General features: G+C 34.0%; 1 long non-coding RNA gene across 1 annotated transcript in view; it reads right to left on the reverse strand.

Moving 5' to 3' along the window:
• LOC141555180 (uncharacterized) overlaps nucleotides 1-15,665 on the reverse strand; it is a 204,516-nt gene that overhangs the window by 413 nt on the left and 188,438 nt on the right. The window lies entirely within an intron of this gene.

The raw sequence follows: 15,665 nt of genomic DNA on the forward strand, positions 1-15,665 counted from the left end.
ATGACACTAAGAAAAGAATTTGGCAGAAATAAGTCTTTAGAACTATAGAGATATGTGATAAATTTGCAAAACTCTGACAACTCTTTATGCCTCAATTCCCAAACACAAAGGTAATGAAAACAAACATCCTCAAAAAATGAAGACATTCACAGATAACAATTGCACTAAATACTCTTTTAGTGTATGATTTCCTTCTGAAGGGACCACAAGGGACTTAAGAATTGTATGACTTCTAAGCATTTTGGAACTTCTGCAGTGAATTTCCACTAAAGTTCTACTTGGACGCCTTATGAAATCTTGGGTTCTTGAAGGTTATATGAAAGAAGTATGATATCTAGCAGTTCATATGTAGCTGGGATGGCTTTTGCATGTTTGTGATACAAGAATCAGATCGTGATTAAAATATAAATCCATATTGATAGCTCATGTGTATGTGACTTACATTTTCCAATGTATGCCTTCTTCCCAGAGAGCCATCCCATATAATACAGAAGTTTAAAAAAAAGTAAAAACTACTCAACACATCATAAAAGTCAACATGTAGCATTCCACATTCATATTTCCTACAAATGCAAAGAAGGAGTGAAGTACCTTCTCATACCTTTTCTTTGGGGCTAGGCTTGGACATTATAACTATGCAGCAGTCAGTTTTGTTGAGCACATATTTTATTTCCAATTTTTTTTGTTGTTAAAAAAAAAGTGTATTCCTGTCAGCTTTTACAAGTGCCTACTAAATCACTGCCAGAAAGCTAGTTATCAGGTGATTAATTTAAATGACAAAAACTTTTGAAAAATGGATTGGGCTTGGTCTGTCAGTGGAGAGGATATCTATATAGCTGACATCATAGATGTTTCAAGACAGCAGAAAGTAGCAAGAATGATCATAATATGTATGTGAGAAAGTTCTACATATAACTTTATGTTTTCACTAGAGGTTCTGTAAGAATTAAAACTTCTGGGTTTCTGGTACTATTTAGAATACAGTGGTGGAAACTATAGATTGATACTCTAGAAGAGTAGACAATAAATGTGCCCAACAATGCAAACAACAATGTTGATACTGTACCTATGATTTCAAACATGTACACAAAGCATTTGATGGTTATTTATAAAAACTTAACAAGGAAAGAGTAACAATGAAATAGTATATAAAGCTCTCAAAGCAAATCAGCTAGAGCACAATCATAATGTCAAAGGTTCAGGTTTTTATACTTTGCACAGAAAATAGGAAAGAATAAACATGTGTGAAAAGGAGATAAAATCATGTCAAAGTACAACTGATAGTAATACAATTTTCATTTAAGTTCTGCATGGTATTAAAGAATGAAAATATACTGAAAGAAAAACTAAAAGACATTATGAAAGGGCTCCCTATGAAATGTACTATGTGTAGCAGCAGGTCAAAGTCTGAGACTGAAAGGGTTTGGGGATTTCTTATGAGAAACTCTAGCAAGAAAAATACAGTGAGTCATTTCATCATAATGCCTTTTTCCCTTCCAAAATACACATCCACATTCCCACATCTATAGTTTCTGGCCTCTTGGCTGAGTGCTATTGCCACACGAAGTATCTTCACTGCATCACTATCACTAAGTGAACAAGGGAAATGGAGACAGTGGGATAATCAGACTTGACTGTCACAGCCAGGGTAGAGGGAGGTGACATGGTTATCCTTTCTGTGCACCCTAAAGGGGAGAAATTGTACTCTCTTTGCACAGGCTGATTTGGAACAGTGATTCTTTTGTGTTACTATATTTAGGACCTGGGAAGCTAACTGCAGCTGGTTTCCTTTTCTATAGGCTGAAAGAACTCTTTAGCAGAAGTAGTTCTAAATAGATGCTCCCAGATTTCTTGACAAATTGTCAGTCACATGCTAAGAATTCTCCTCCTCCTGTACCAAGAAAGGAATAAAGAAAAAAAGTGTATGTTATTCAAATCCCATAGCACCAGTAAATTATACAGGTTGTTTCTCAGGTAACTGCAGTTCTCCCAAAGGATTTTTTTTTTTTTTTTTTTTTTTTTTTGGTGGCATGGTGAGCTAGGCGAACAGCTAGAGGAAAATAATTGGACTTATATTACTAAAAAGTAATCTCATTGTAGCTACATAGAAAACTAATTTCCTACTGATTACTTTCCTTAGAGTCACTACAGAAGGAATATGAGATGAAGGCACATCCTTTGAAAAATATTGATGAAAAAGTGATAAAAGTATTCAACATTTCAAGGTGCTCTTTACAGGAATATTGTAACCTATATTTATATGATTTAGGTCCTGAACTTTTCTAGTTTGGGGCTGTTATCATAGAGGAGAACAGTTTTGACAGAAGAAAAATTTTTAAAAAACAAAGAGAAGGATTCTTTTTATTGATCTTTGAGAAGCTTAGACAAACAGACTCTCCACAGATCGAATATCAATGAGGATAAAGCACTGAGGCACTTCTGTTGGAAATCTTTGTGTCATTGGTGTGATGGGTAATCTGAAGGAGAGGGTGATTTACATGACCCCTGTCTTTTGTTGCTTCTAGGGACAGCAAGCTTAAGGAAGTGACATTTAGGTAGACTGCTAAGGAGAGAGAAGTTGAATTGAAAAGGTAGCACACCCAGTTTTAATTTGCTAAACAGAATGGAGGGGAAAGCCTTAATTATAGGAATAGTCTATATAATATAAGGCACATTCCTCAGTGTTTGAATATGTGTACTTAGGGGAAGGTATGGTACACATGCATTTATTTTACTAAATTAAAATATATAAGATTAAACTAGTGCCTAAGGAGAACTTTCTTATAGTTAAGAAAACTAAATAAACTATGAACTCAAGAGCTTTGCTAAATCGAAAGAACTATTGCAGTATAGTAGTTTTATACTATACTATTCTAGACGAACAAAAAAAAAAACCCATTAGAAACCTTAATATTTAGTAATTATTCCAGCCTTAAAGAATAACAACTATATAAGAAAATATGTCTGTATAAACACTGATACCCTTAAGGAGGATAGTATTTCTTCAGCTGAGATAATGTTTGAATTCTGGCCATTATTTAAGATCTTGAATACAAATATTCACATCAGTTCAAAGATCTAATTTTTCTTATATCCCTATTGACAAAAGTAATATTTGTGAGTAGAATTACTTCATATCCATTTAATTACAAAGCCATTTTATCTTCATTTGGTTAGACTCTATTACTAGTAACATTTTCAGTTTCTAATGAAAATAATATTACAGTTTTAACCACTGTTTAAATCTAAGATCTCACGATAGCAAGGAATTTAATTCCCTGTACTGTCATGGAATGGCATTTTATTAAATGGATTTACTTCTGCTTTGGTGAAAGATGGGAAACAAGAAAATAAGATTACAATGGGCTTCTCAAAGCATTATTTGACCTAACTTTATTATAAACTAAGGAGTTAGTGAGAGATATTGGACCTGTGATTTTGTTGGCATAAAGCCCTTAGAGGAAGAAACTCCTTCCATATGAAGATGGAAACATCTGAAACTTCCAGAATATCATTTATCCAGCACAGAGAGGAGAATTGTTTTGTTTAAAGTCATATTCAGTGAGTATATGTCAGAGATTTGAACTCAGAACTTCCTGGGTTTCAAAATCAGCTTTCTATCTGCCACACCAGGCTGACTCTCTTTTTTACATTACAGAGTTCTAGGCTTACATACCTAAATCCATAGGTCATTTATTTTCCTTATACCTTTTATTTTGGAAGCACAACCAAATAAGGCATAAAGACAAAAATCCTATCTTCTACTTAGTATCTCTGGAATTCGTTTTTTTTTTTTTTAATATCTGTAAAATGCAAAGAAAGTTAAGGATGGATGATGGTTAGTGTCTTTGTTAGTTTTAAAATACTATTTATTAATAAATTGTTTTTCTTTAAAACAAAAATCATTAAGTAGTAATTCTATAATTATGAAGAAATTTGTTCTGAACTTACTATATCTGTGAGTAGCTATTTTCAGGTTTGATTAGTGGATGCCATAACAATTTTTTTTTTCATTTTCTGAAGGACTATGGGAAAAGATCATTTAAGTGAAACATTTCATGTGTATTCATTAAATCATCATTAAAAACAACAACAACAACAACGATGAGTGAAAAGATTCTAAGTAGCTTTTCCTACATCTTTACATCTGAATAGCAAAATCCAACCAAAGAGAAATATTGCAGTGTTTGAGCAGAATTCTCAATACTTAACTATGAGAAGAGAGGTGTGTGTGTGGGGGGGAAATCCCTATCAGTTATGAAACAATCCGCTGGGGAAAAGCAGCAGTTCTCATGAAATTGTTAATGATTCAGCATGGAATAAAACTGAAAAGCCATTGACCCCAATGAAAAATTCCAGAGGAAACATATGGATTTTTATTCATTTTATTGAACAACTGAGGAATTTTAAAGTTATGATAGGTGTATCACAGTTTTCAATATTCTGCCTCTGTTAGCTGCTCCCTCTTTCACCTTAAAGGTGACCCAGATATATGCTTTTATTGAATTAGAAAAGATAAAATAAATATAAAAGTAGAACTTTTAAAGAAAGAAAATCATCAGAAGTGCTAAACATCAAGCATTTTTTGCTCTTCTATACAACATGTGTTGAGTGTTTGAACAATTAAGTTCTACATAAAAATATTTTTCAATTTATTTGGCGGTTACTCAGAACTATTCCAATCTCTCTTGAACATACTGTCCTCCCACTCCAGTTTTACACCTACTAGAGCTTCATTTTGACTTGCCTAAAGATTGTGAGTTTTTCAAGATGATTTACACATACCACAAATAATCTGGGAATACACGTAGTTTTGTACATAGAAGAAAATAAAGTCACCAAGAGATAGAAATATATATGTTTAAAATAGAAAACACATTAAGTTTTCCCCCCCTAGATTATAGTAATAACATTTCTAAAATGCATTGGTTCTTTTTGCTTCACTCTCACACCCTTCCCCCTTCCTTTTATCTTTAGCTATCAATAGGGCAGGGCAAGCTCAAAGCTCTAGAGGATACACAAGGCTGCAAATTAGTCCACCTGAGCCCCTGGACCAATATATCACACGAACCCCCTAGGCATGTCCTTTGTATGCCTTCTTTCATATTGATTTTATTTTTTCATTTCTCAGAATCATATTTATAGGGCATAATCATTGAATATTGCAGCAGAAGTAACTAGGAATGTAAAACAGATGGGGAAATGTTTTACTAAATCTGAGAATAAATAGTCAAAATTGTTATTAGTTTACCTAGCATCTGTGTCTCTCAGTATGATAGTAGCATATTAGCTCTAGAAATGCTTTCTCAATTTCTAATTTGAATGAGATTATAAACATGAGAAATTTTAAAAAGAGAAATGATTAATTTATAGGAGATTTTTAAATGAAGGACTTGACTCTACTATTCCAATAATTTACTATGAAAACTTCTTAGAAATAGACTTCATTTTCTAATGTAATTAAATTATTGAAAAGTGTGTTACTAAGAAAACCAAATGGAAAACTATCCATAAAGCTCTTCTTTGTATTATGGAACTTTAAAATTAATTATAGCTTCAAGATTATTCATGATTTATGAAAAAATAACTATCTTATTTTAAAGCACTCAAAGATCAATCACTAAGGTATTCATTATCCTGAGTTCCAACTGATCTAACAAATTTAAACAGATTTAATAGAATATACTGTAAGGTTATTTAAAAGTACTACAAAATGTTGAATGAAATGATTTGGTATAGGGAACTTCCTCTGCAGAAATTCTCTAAATTGGTCTGCAACTTAGTTTCTGAGTTACCAGGGATACCAGCACCAAGAGAGTTAAAATGACTTTCTCAGAACTTAAGCTCAGGCTTTCCAGACTCCAAGACCAATTTTCTATCTGCTATACCTTTCTGCTGCTTTTCTTCAGTGCATAAAATGAAAATGTTTACAAATTCATGTAAAATACTTTATATTCTATAGTAATAAAAATTGGATAACATATTTTCTCACTAGAGTACAAATAAGAAGCAATTTACAAATCACAGATATCCTTTTATGGAAAGAGGTACTGAACTTGTGATTTCACTGGCATCAGAAACCTGCAATGAGGAAACTCCCTTTACCAATACAAGTTAGCACCTGCTCTTCAACTTACAGTCTTAGAGAGTTGCTGGGATACTAAGATGTTAAGTGACTTACCCAGAGCCTAGTATGTGTCAAAGAAAGAACAGGAACCTAGGTTTTCCTGATTCCAAAACTGGAACTCCATCTACTATACCACTCTGTAAATAGGATTAAGTGTTAAGCTTTTGAAGACTTCAAATGAAATGAGAAGCTACATGGATTTTGAAAAGTATGATTAATTTTTTTCCAATCTTTGTTGCTTTGAAAGGGAGAACTAGAAGTAATGAGTATAATCTGCATTTTTTGAACCAATGGGATACAACTACCAGAATAGATTGGAGGATACTGCCGTAGAGTAATGACAGTTTAAGACTTGTCCATGTTCACACAGCTAGCAAATATTGAAGATAAGTCTGCTCTAACCAAAACTGACTCTCCATAACTCTTTATACTGACTTAAAATTTTGTTATTAACAATTAAAATATAAAGTTCCACTCAATTTTCATAAATTATAATTTGGATGTATGTTTTGTAAAAATTATATGCATGTGCTATGATAGGAATATGTAGTATGAAACATACACTAAAGTAAGACCCTGAAAAAGTAAAGGTAAAATAAACAACTCAAATTTATTTTTAAAATTTACCAATGCTATAAAAATGTTTTCATGAAAATATTATTTTAATGAGAACAGTGTGATTAAATATGCTTTATTTTTAAAAAATTCTTTGCAGGAAGACAGGCTAGACTTTTAAGTAACAAGTATCTTTGTAATTCATTATTCAGTTAATTTGGCCAAGAATGTGGGGTTTTGTAGCTACTTAAGTGGAAGATGTACAAGACAAGAAACAGTAATAGATTTAAATCAGTTAACATTCTTTTTTAATAATCAGAGTAGACACTTTTAGAATAGGGCCTCTACCAGTGTTGACTTGCATCTTCTCTACAATTTAGAGATGAAGAGTTACCTAGCCCATAAAATCTAAGGTCACAGCCTGTATGTCAAGCTGTGTGTCAAATGTAGGACTTCAAATCCAGGTCCTTCTGGCTCCAAAGCAAGGTATCTATTCTCTGTGTCACATTGCCTCTCATACATTTCCAGCTTTTTATATGGCTTCCTGGGGCGAGGGAGAGTTATTTCATTCTAAACTTTATTTGAATTTGTTCATTGCTAATATTACAGTTGTTTGTATAATTAGTTTTATACAATCATATTCAAGTGAGGTAAGAAAAAATTCTCCAAACCCTGTTTCTTGACCGAATGCATTTGTGCAATCTATCTGGAATGCATTTCTTCCCTCCTCATCTAAAGTTTGTAAAAAACAAAAATAAGAGATCCAAAACTCCAAACCAAAGAGAGAGAATTTTTCTTGAGCTCAAGATATTTCAGTCTTGCACTTGCCAAAACCCACCCTTCACTGAATTGTTTTGTTCATGTTTATGTTCATTATAAGCTATATGAGGGCAGGGATTGCATCTTTATTTTTGTAGTGTGACTAATAATTATATATATATTTTTATAGAATGAATTTTAGAATGAAATAACTCTCCCTCGCCCCAGGAAGCCATATAAAAAGCTGGAAATGTATGAGAGGCAATGTGACACAGAGAATAGATACCTTGCTTTGGAGCCAGAAGGGCCTGGATTTGAAGTCCTACATTTGACACACAGCTTGACATACAGCCTTCTATAAGTCCAGGATTATACTTGGTGCTGAAGATCTTAATATAAAAGTATCCTCAATTCACTTACTTTTCTACTTGGGAAAAGCAACATAGACATAGTAAATAGATGCTATGTATAACATAAATACACAGTGACTTGGAGAATTGGGAAAGGATTCTTGATGGGGTGGCACTTGAGCTGGGCTTCCAATGATACTTAAGTGTCCAAGAAGGATAAATAAAGAAGGGACTGAATACCAGGCATGGGGTATGGCTTGTAATATTGGGATGTCATATATTATATTGCAGTTTGAGAACATTAATCTGTAAATATTAGTTAATATAAAATGCTGTTAAAAAAGGAAAATATTATATTTGATTCAAAAATTGAAATGTAAGTTCCATTTGTTTACATTTTTCTTAAATGATTAGTTGAATGTATTTTATAGTCTTATTGCAAAGTGCTTATTTTAATTTTGAGAAAAATAGTTTCATCTGAATTTTCAAAAGAACAGGGTATTATCAAATATAAAGGCAGTTTAAATATTTCATTCTCTGGTTTATTTGCATTGCCAACAAAACAAATAAACAATTTAAACAATTAAAATAAGAATTTGAAGTTTACACAAAACATAAGAAAATTATCTTTAAAATTACCTATTTCATAAAAATGAATATCCTCATCAAAGCTTTCTAGAAAGGCAAAATGTAGTAAAATAAAACTCTATGAGACAAAGTATTTTTCCACTGTATTTAATTTTTTTGATGCACACTGTTGCAAAAAGGGTAGCATTTTCAATTTTCACTGGAATGTGCATTTTAGAGAAGCATGCTAGAGTTCGACAAAGTTTAACTTTTGGGTATCAATAATTATATGGTATCGAAAAAAGTTCCCAAAAATAAATCAATAGATATTTGTGACATGATAAGTGATTTATAGAAACCTAGGAGATGAGTTTTTCTGGTGTATATTGTTTTCATGGAGTATCTTAAGAATAGTGTAGCAAATAGCAAGGAGGGGGGAATCCACTCTTTAAAATTGTCTGTGGTCTTACAACCTCCTTGGAACTATAATTCCATTGATCATGTGGGCCACAATCATAATACTAATTTTGACAATTATTTAGGTGAATGTTGTAAGCCATTCTAAATTTTCATCAATAATCAGTACACTTTACATAGACCCTAGAATTTTGTAATATATTTTTAATCAAATTGTTTATATAGAGGTTTTATAAAATGAAGGGCCCTGTGCACCATAGTGATGGCCCTGAATAAGACTGATGAGGTAGCCTGGTAACTGGGAGAACATGAAAAGTGAGAGAAGAGGAAGTGTCAAGTTAACCCTCAGAAGCAGGCTTTGAGGGAAAGATAAACTTGGGTTTGCACATATTGGGGTTGAAGTAGAGTTCTATCTATCTCAGAGATGTCCTATAGAGAGTTGGAAATGTGGATCTGGAGCTTTCAAAAGAGATATAAATTTTGGTCATCTGGTTAGAGGCCATAACTGAAATTGGAGAAGTAAGAAAAGAAGTGGGAAAAGAAGAAAAATAAGAATTTTGAGAAACACTCATTCAGAAGATGGAAAGAAGATGAGGAAGCATGAAAGCATATGAAAGAGTGATTATCAACTACAAGTGTTCCATTTCCTTAATCAAGAACTGATAAAAATCTCGTTCCACTTCTCCCTATGAATTATTCCTCTTTAACTTAATCTTTGCCCTTGTTATGACCTTCAATTTTTCCATCTTGCATTTTCTCAGATTACCATTCCTATTTTACTCCCTTCCCTTTTTGAGTTTGACCTACTTCTTTGTGAACCATATCAACCCAACACTGTTCTCCACTCTTGAATCCCTTACTTTCTCATCCTATTATCAAACTGCAAATGTGAATTACTCCTGCCATCTACTCCTTTTGCTCTTACACACGTCATTGAATGGAACTGGAAGAAGTCACACAATCATGATGATGGGGCCCACTACAATTTAGGCCACCTAATTTCAAATTGACTTTCTCTGTAACTAGGCAATGTTTTTCCTATTTCATTTACCACACAAGCTGTTCTAAATCATGTTTTCTTTCCTTAAGCCTCTCATGCCACCCCCTCCCTTCACCTTCTCAGTTTCACACTCTGCCTTATACTTCACTAAGAAAATAAGTTTATTTGCTGTGAGCTCTTTCTTTTTAACATATAATCCACTGATATTATCTTCCATTGTATTCTGCTTTACTCTAACTGCAGATTGAAGCTGTCCCTTTCCTTTCTGAGGACAATTTCTTCATGTACCTTTGATCTCATGTCCTGCCCTTTTCTCTAGGACACTCTACCTGCTATCATTTCCCATTTCGAATCTTCAATATCTCACTACAAAATGACTCCTTTTTTGCTTTCTTTTAAAAAAATGTTTATTTAAAACTAAATACAAAGTGAGGAAAAAACAAAATAGGAAAAGAGGAAAAAAAAAAGCAACCAATATTGTCGTATGTTCAGTAGAACACCAGAAGGTTTCAAATTAATGTAACAATAAATTTCCATTTCATGAAAGCACATGAAATAATAGAAGTCATTATATTCTTGATTGTCTATCTTTTCTTTGCTTCCTCAAACGTTATTCTCCATCGTGCACTTCTTTACTTTTTTCCCCTTTCATCCCTCCCATCTCCCCAAGCAGTTTACAGTTAAGCACAGCTACATTTATACATACATATATATTCACATTCATATCAACACCCATACATATATCTATATATATACGTTGACCTACATGCAGATATACACATACATACCTACACATTTACACATACATAGACATACATCTAAAGCAGTGTTAATGTAGCTGACATATAATAGATTACTCTTTTGATTGAATCTTTGTTTAACTTTTTGATTACATTGCCTATTTTTTTCTCTAATAAATTCTACTCCTGATCCTTGTTATTGTGCTTTTATATAGCTCTTATTTCCTGTCTCTGCTAAATCTTCTACTTTAGTTCTTCCATAACTTGCCTTCTATTACTTAACCTCCTCCAATCCAAGGATCCCTCCCTTATCTTTTCCCCCAATCTTTTCCCTCCCTCTTTATCCCATTCCCATTAATCTACATGCATTGTTCCACTAACATAAGTATAATACACCTCCCTCTACCCCACCTTATCCTGTTCCCTCCCAGATTTATTTCTTTATACATTTTGCAGGGTGCTAAACCCTTCATGGAATATAGATATATGTATTTAACCAATTCCTAATGTGTGTTGGTTTTCAGAATTATCAGACCTCCCCCCAATCTAAAGCCTCTGCATCAGGTCTTTCTATGCAGCTCATTTGTATAACATAATTTCTATTTTTTTTTTCCTTTTCCTAGACAGTTTTGCTTTTTAGAGTCAGATTATACACAGCTCTGCCCCGATCTTTATTTTGATGTCAATTGCTGATGTCAATCTTAAATTATATGGCACATATTTCCATGTATAAATCAAAGAGTTTGTCCTTGTTTGGTCCCTTGAAATTATCCTTTGATGTTGGTTTTTATGTGCTAAATTTTCTATTGACTTCAGGTTTGATTAAGACAAAATCCTGAAAATGTAAGTATTCAGTGAATGTCCATTTTTTTTCCATTCAATATTATCCTTAGTTTTATTGGACATGATATTTTTGACTACAGGTTTACTTCTTTTGATTGTCAATATATAACGTTTCAGGATCTGGAGTTTTTTTATTGTAGCTGCGGATAAATCTTGTAGAATTATAACTGTGGGTCCAGCATATTTGAATTGTTGGGAGTTATTTTTATTTGTTTCTTGTAAAACTTTCTCTTTGATCTGGGGCTTTTAAAATTTAGCAATAATGTTTTTGTGTGTGTGTGTGTTTTCCTGCAGGAACTTTTTGAAGTGGTGACTGTTGGATTTTTTCTATTTCTACTTCCCCCCCTTGTTCTGTCACTTCCGGACCATTTTCTTTGATTATTTCTTATATTATTGGGCCAAGGTTCTTTTTTTGGTCACAGTTTTCTGATAATCCAATTATTTTTGTGTTTTCTCTTCTTGATCTGGTCTCCAGATCTGTTGTTTTTCTTATAAGATGTTTTACATTATCTTCCATTTTTTCATACTTTATATTTTGTTTTGTTATTTCTTGGTCTCTTCCATAGTTACATTGGCTTCCCCTAATTTTCAGAGTATCTTTTTTTTTTCTATAAGACTTGACTCCTCTTTTTCTAGTTGGTTGACTTTGTTTTCATAATCTCATTTTTCTTGATTTATTTATTGAAAACTTTAAAGTTTTCTCATGATCTCTCTCATTTGATTTTAAAAATCTTTTTTTGAGTTCTATAAATTTTTTCTAAGCAAACAGCTCTTCGGGGTAGGAGAGGTTTGTGGGTTGTTTTTTTTGTTTGTTTTTTTTTTTTAACTTCAGTGTCCTCCTCTGACCTAGGAATCCTGGTCTTCCCTATTCCCATAGTAACTTTCTGAGGTTGGATTTGTTCTCCTTTGCCTACTTTTTGTTTTAAGAGAATTTATAATGTGAGCACCTCTAATTATGGGGTGGGGAGGTGGTGCTCCCAGCTTCCCTTCAGCTGTCCCCTCTGACCTGGAACCCCACACCAAGGGCTCCCCTCCTCCAAGGGCTGGCAGCAAGGGGCCCTGCCCCCGTGCCTCTGCCCTCACTGGGTGTGCTGGCTCCTTCTCTTTTCACCCAGGGCCCAGTCTCTGCAGCACAGCTGGGCCTGGGGCTCCTAATCAGCAGGGGTTCCCTCAGTCCTGTGCCAGAAGTGAAAGTTCCTGTGGCTGTGGCTGAGGCTACTTTCAAACCCAGCTTGGGTTTCCCTCTTGCTGTTTCTGAGGAGCCAGCTTGGAGGTGTTTACACTTCACAGGGTTAAACTCCTCAGGTCCCCTCTGTTGTCCCAGGAGACCCTGCTCTGCCCTAAGTCTTTCACTGGTCTATGTTTGCCCTGAGGCACAATTCCATTTTGTTTCTGGGGGAAATCTGGAGAGCCTGGAATTTTCTGACTTATTCTGCCATTTTCCCAGAACCTCCAGGTTTCTGCTTTCTTGAAACTCAATCTGGGGTCTCTTGTTTCAAGAAGATTCCTCATTAGATCCTGCCATCTCTGCTAGCTCTCTTGCCTTTCTCAACCAGACTCCTTGAACAAATCCTCCATATTATCTCTTCTTTTCTCATTTTCTTCTAACCTCTCTACAAACTGCCTTTCCATCTCATCTCTCAAGCAAAAGTACATTTCCAAGTTACCAGTGTTCTCTTAATTGCTAAATGTAATGACTTTTCCCATTCCACATTCTTTGAAGCATTTGACTCTAGTAGAACTGCCCCTTGCCCCCACCAATTTTGTCTTTTCCCTAGTACTTAATACTGTGCTTTGCATATAACACTTAGTAAATGTTTATAAAATTGAACTGCATTAAATTCTTCAGTACAACTAACTTAATGTTTGTCTATAGTTGAAGACAGAGTTAACTACCATATGAAATGGCATCCTTAACAATTTTTTTTCCAGGAAGTTTTCTATTCTAAATAATATAATTCTCCAATGATTCAACATACATTGTAAAGATACAAAGGTTTTTTGTTTTTTTATGTAGATGAACAGTGCCCTTAATTTTTATCAACAAAAAAGAAGTGGCTGCAAAAGCAAAAACTGTGGAAACCTTGAGGGAAAGAGACTACCACATCTTTGAATTCAAAATAGAGAAGGAGGCTGGACATTTTTTGACATTCATCATGGAATTGGAGAGAGGAGAATTCAAAGAGTTCACTGAAAAGAAATATAGACTTCTGTGAGTGAAAATTTCATAAGGGAAACTGACTCAAAAGAGATAGGAAACTTAAAAATGCCATTCTTAAAATGCAAACAATTATTATAAGGAAAGGAGAAACTGTATAAAGAGAACAATAAAATGCAAACAATTAAAATAAAGAAGAAACATTATTCATCCTCTCTTTCCGTTTGAACTCTTAATTCTCTGATTTATGTCTATTCTAATTATCTAGTACCTTTCTATTCTCTGTATTACTCATGGAAAAAAAAAACTTCCCTGGTCTCCACTTGGGCATCTTCCCTCTATGTGGTTTCTGTTACTTCCTTGTAGATCTTGCCCAATGGATCCTCCCTTTTTACTGTTTCTTATTCCCAGAACAATGCCAATTCTTGTAGGTGACAAGGAGGATACTGCCCCATGGTAGGACCCTCCCTACTTTCATGTCCATGATTATGCAGATCATTAATGATCTATGCCCTCTCCCTGGATACCTTCTTTTCCCATTTGCCTCAAAATTTCTTCTCTGGGTTCATGCCCTCTCTAGTTGCCAGTTGCCCCCAGGAGTTCCCCACCCTCAAGGTTGGACAAGTGGTCTTTTCAAACATCAAATTCCCCCAGAAATACCTATCACAAGTTATCCTCTCTTCTCACAAAATCTCTCTTCATCCTTAGAAGCATTCATCAGTGGAACTCCCTCCTACTACCAAAACCTCTTTTTTCTCGAACTCTCTTCAAACCTTCTTCCTTTCTCTTCAACTATTTCCCTACAGACTCTTCTCAGAGACCACAGGAGTCACCTTCTCTTCATTGTTAGCTCTTGACTTGACCAAGGAACATCACATATTTTATTCTCCTCATTTCACTTCACCCCCTTCATACACACTCCTGTTTTGTAATGTAGTTTCCCACTCCAACCCCCCAATCCCAATTATTAACTGTAGGCAGGGTATTAGAAAGTTCTGTGTATATAGTGCCCCAGGCTTGCCTCTCCACTCCTTCCACAACTATCTCCTTGAATACTTTTAGAAAGAAGTATCTCACAAGTCCTTTTGCTGTCACTCTGTCCTCACTATCCTTGGCTGCTGTACTCATTCACCCATCTGCATTTCTGTTGTCTGAGGGACTTTTAAAAACAATTATTCTATTCAGATCTGTTTTCTTTTTTAAGAATGGTTCAAATGCCTCTTTATTACTGAATGTCTATTGTTTTTCATTTTTAGTTAAGTTCTGGTTTGCTTGGAAGCCCACCTTAGACTTCAGCCTAAGCTCCATTGCCCTTTTGGAACACATTATTAACATTCCCTTATGCATGTTATTGTGGGTAAAGACAAGTCTTCTGTTATTCAAATTTCCTTTCCTTTGTATTTGACCTTTATTTTGGTCACTTGAAGAGCTTGTTTCTGAATTAAATTATTAAATTTGCTTCTTTCTTGGAGATTGCAACCTTGGGCTTTTTTGAGGAGGAGGTGATATATGAATTCTTTCAATCAGCATTATATTTCCTATATTGAGAAGTTCTAGAAAGATTCCTAATATTTTTTGCATTACAGTGTTCAATTTTTTTTGACTTGTATTCTTCTGGGAGATTTATAATCCTTAGATAAATTATTCAAATTAAGTAAGTAAAAAAGTCTCTATTCTGTGACTAAGAGATTCTACTACTGGTCACATAGACCAGAACAAGTCATTGGTAAGAACAAAGTTCTCATATACATCAAAATAGAGCAGCATCTTTTGTGGCAGTAAAAAAAAAAAAAACCAAAAACCTAGGAATAATATATTTATAAACTGGGAAATGGTTATATGGGATATAAATGCATGCATGGCATATGAATGTAATAGAATATTGCTATGAATTAAGAAATTATGAATATGATGAATAGAGACACAAAATAAAAGTAAGCACAGCCAAGAAGACACATGTAATTATTATAACAATGTAAATGGAGAAAAACTTTTTAAAAATTGAAAGTTGAAAAATTACAAAGAAAAAGTATACCTGAAAGAGGAAATGGGAGAATATAACACAAAAGCAGAAGACTGGATAGTCTTAGCAATTTGCATAGTGCCTGGCATATAGTCAGTACTTAACAAATGCTTGTTCATTGGCTTA

The sequence above is a fragment of the Sminthopsis crassicaudata genome, chromosome 2, assembly GCF_048593235.1.
Source record: "Sminthopsis crassicaudata isolate SCR6 chromosome 2, ASM4859323v1, whole genome shotgun sequence".
In the NCBI taxonomy this organism is placed as follows: Eukaryota; Metazoa; Chordata; class Mammalia; order Dasyuromorphia; family Dasyuridae; genus Sminthopsis; species Sminthopsis crassicaudata.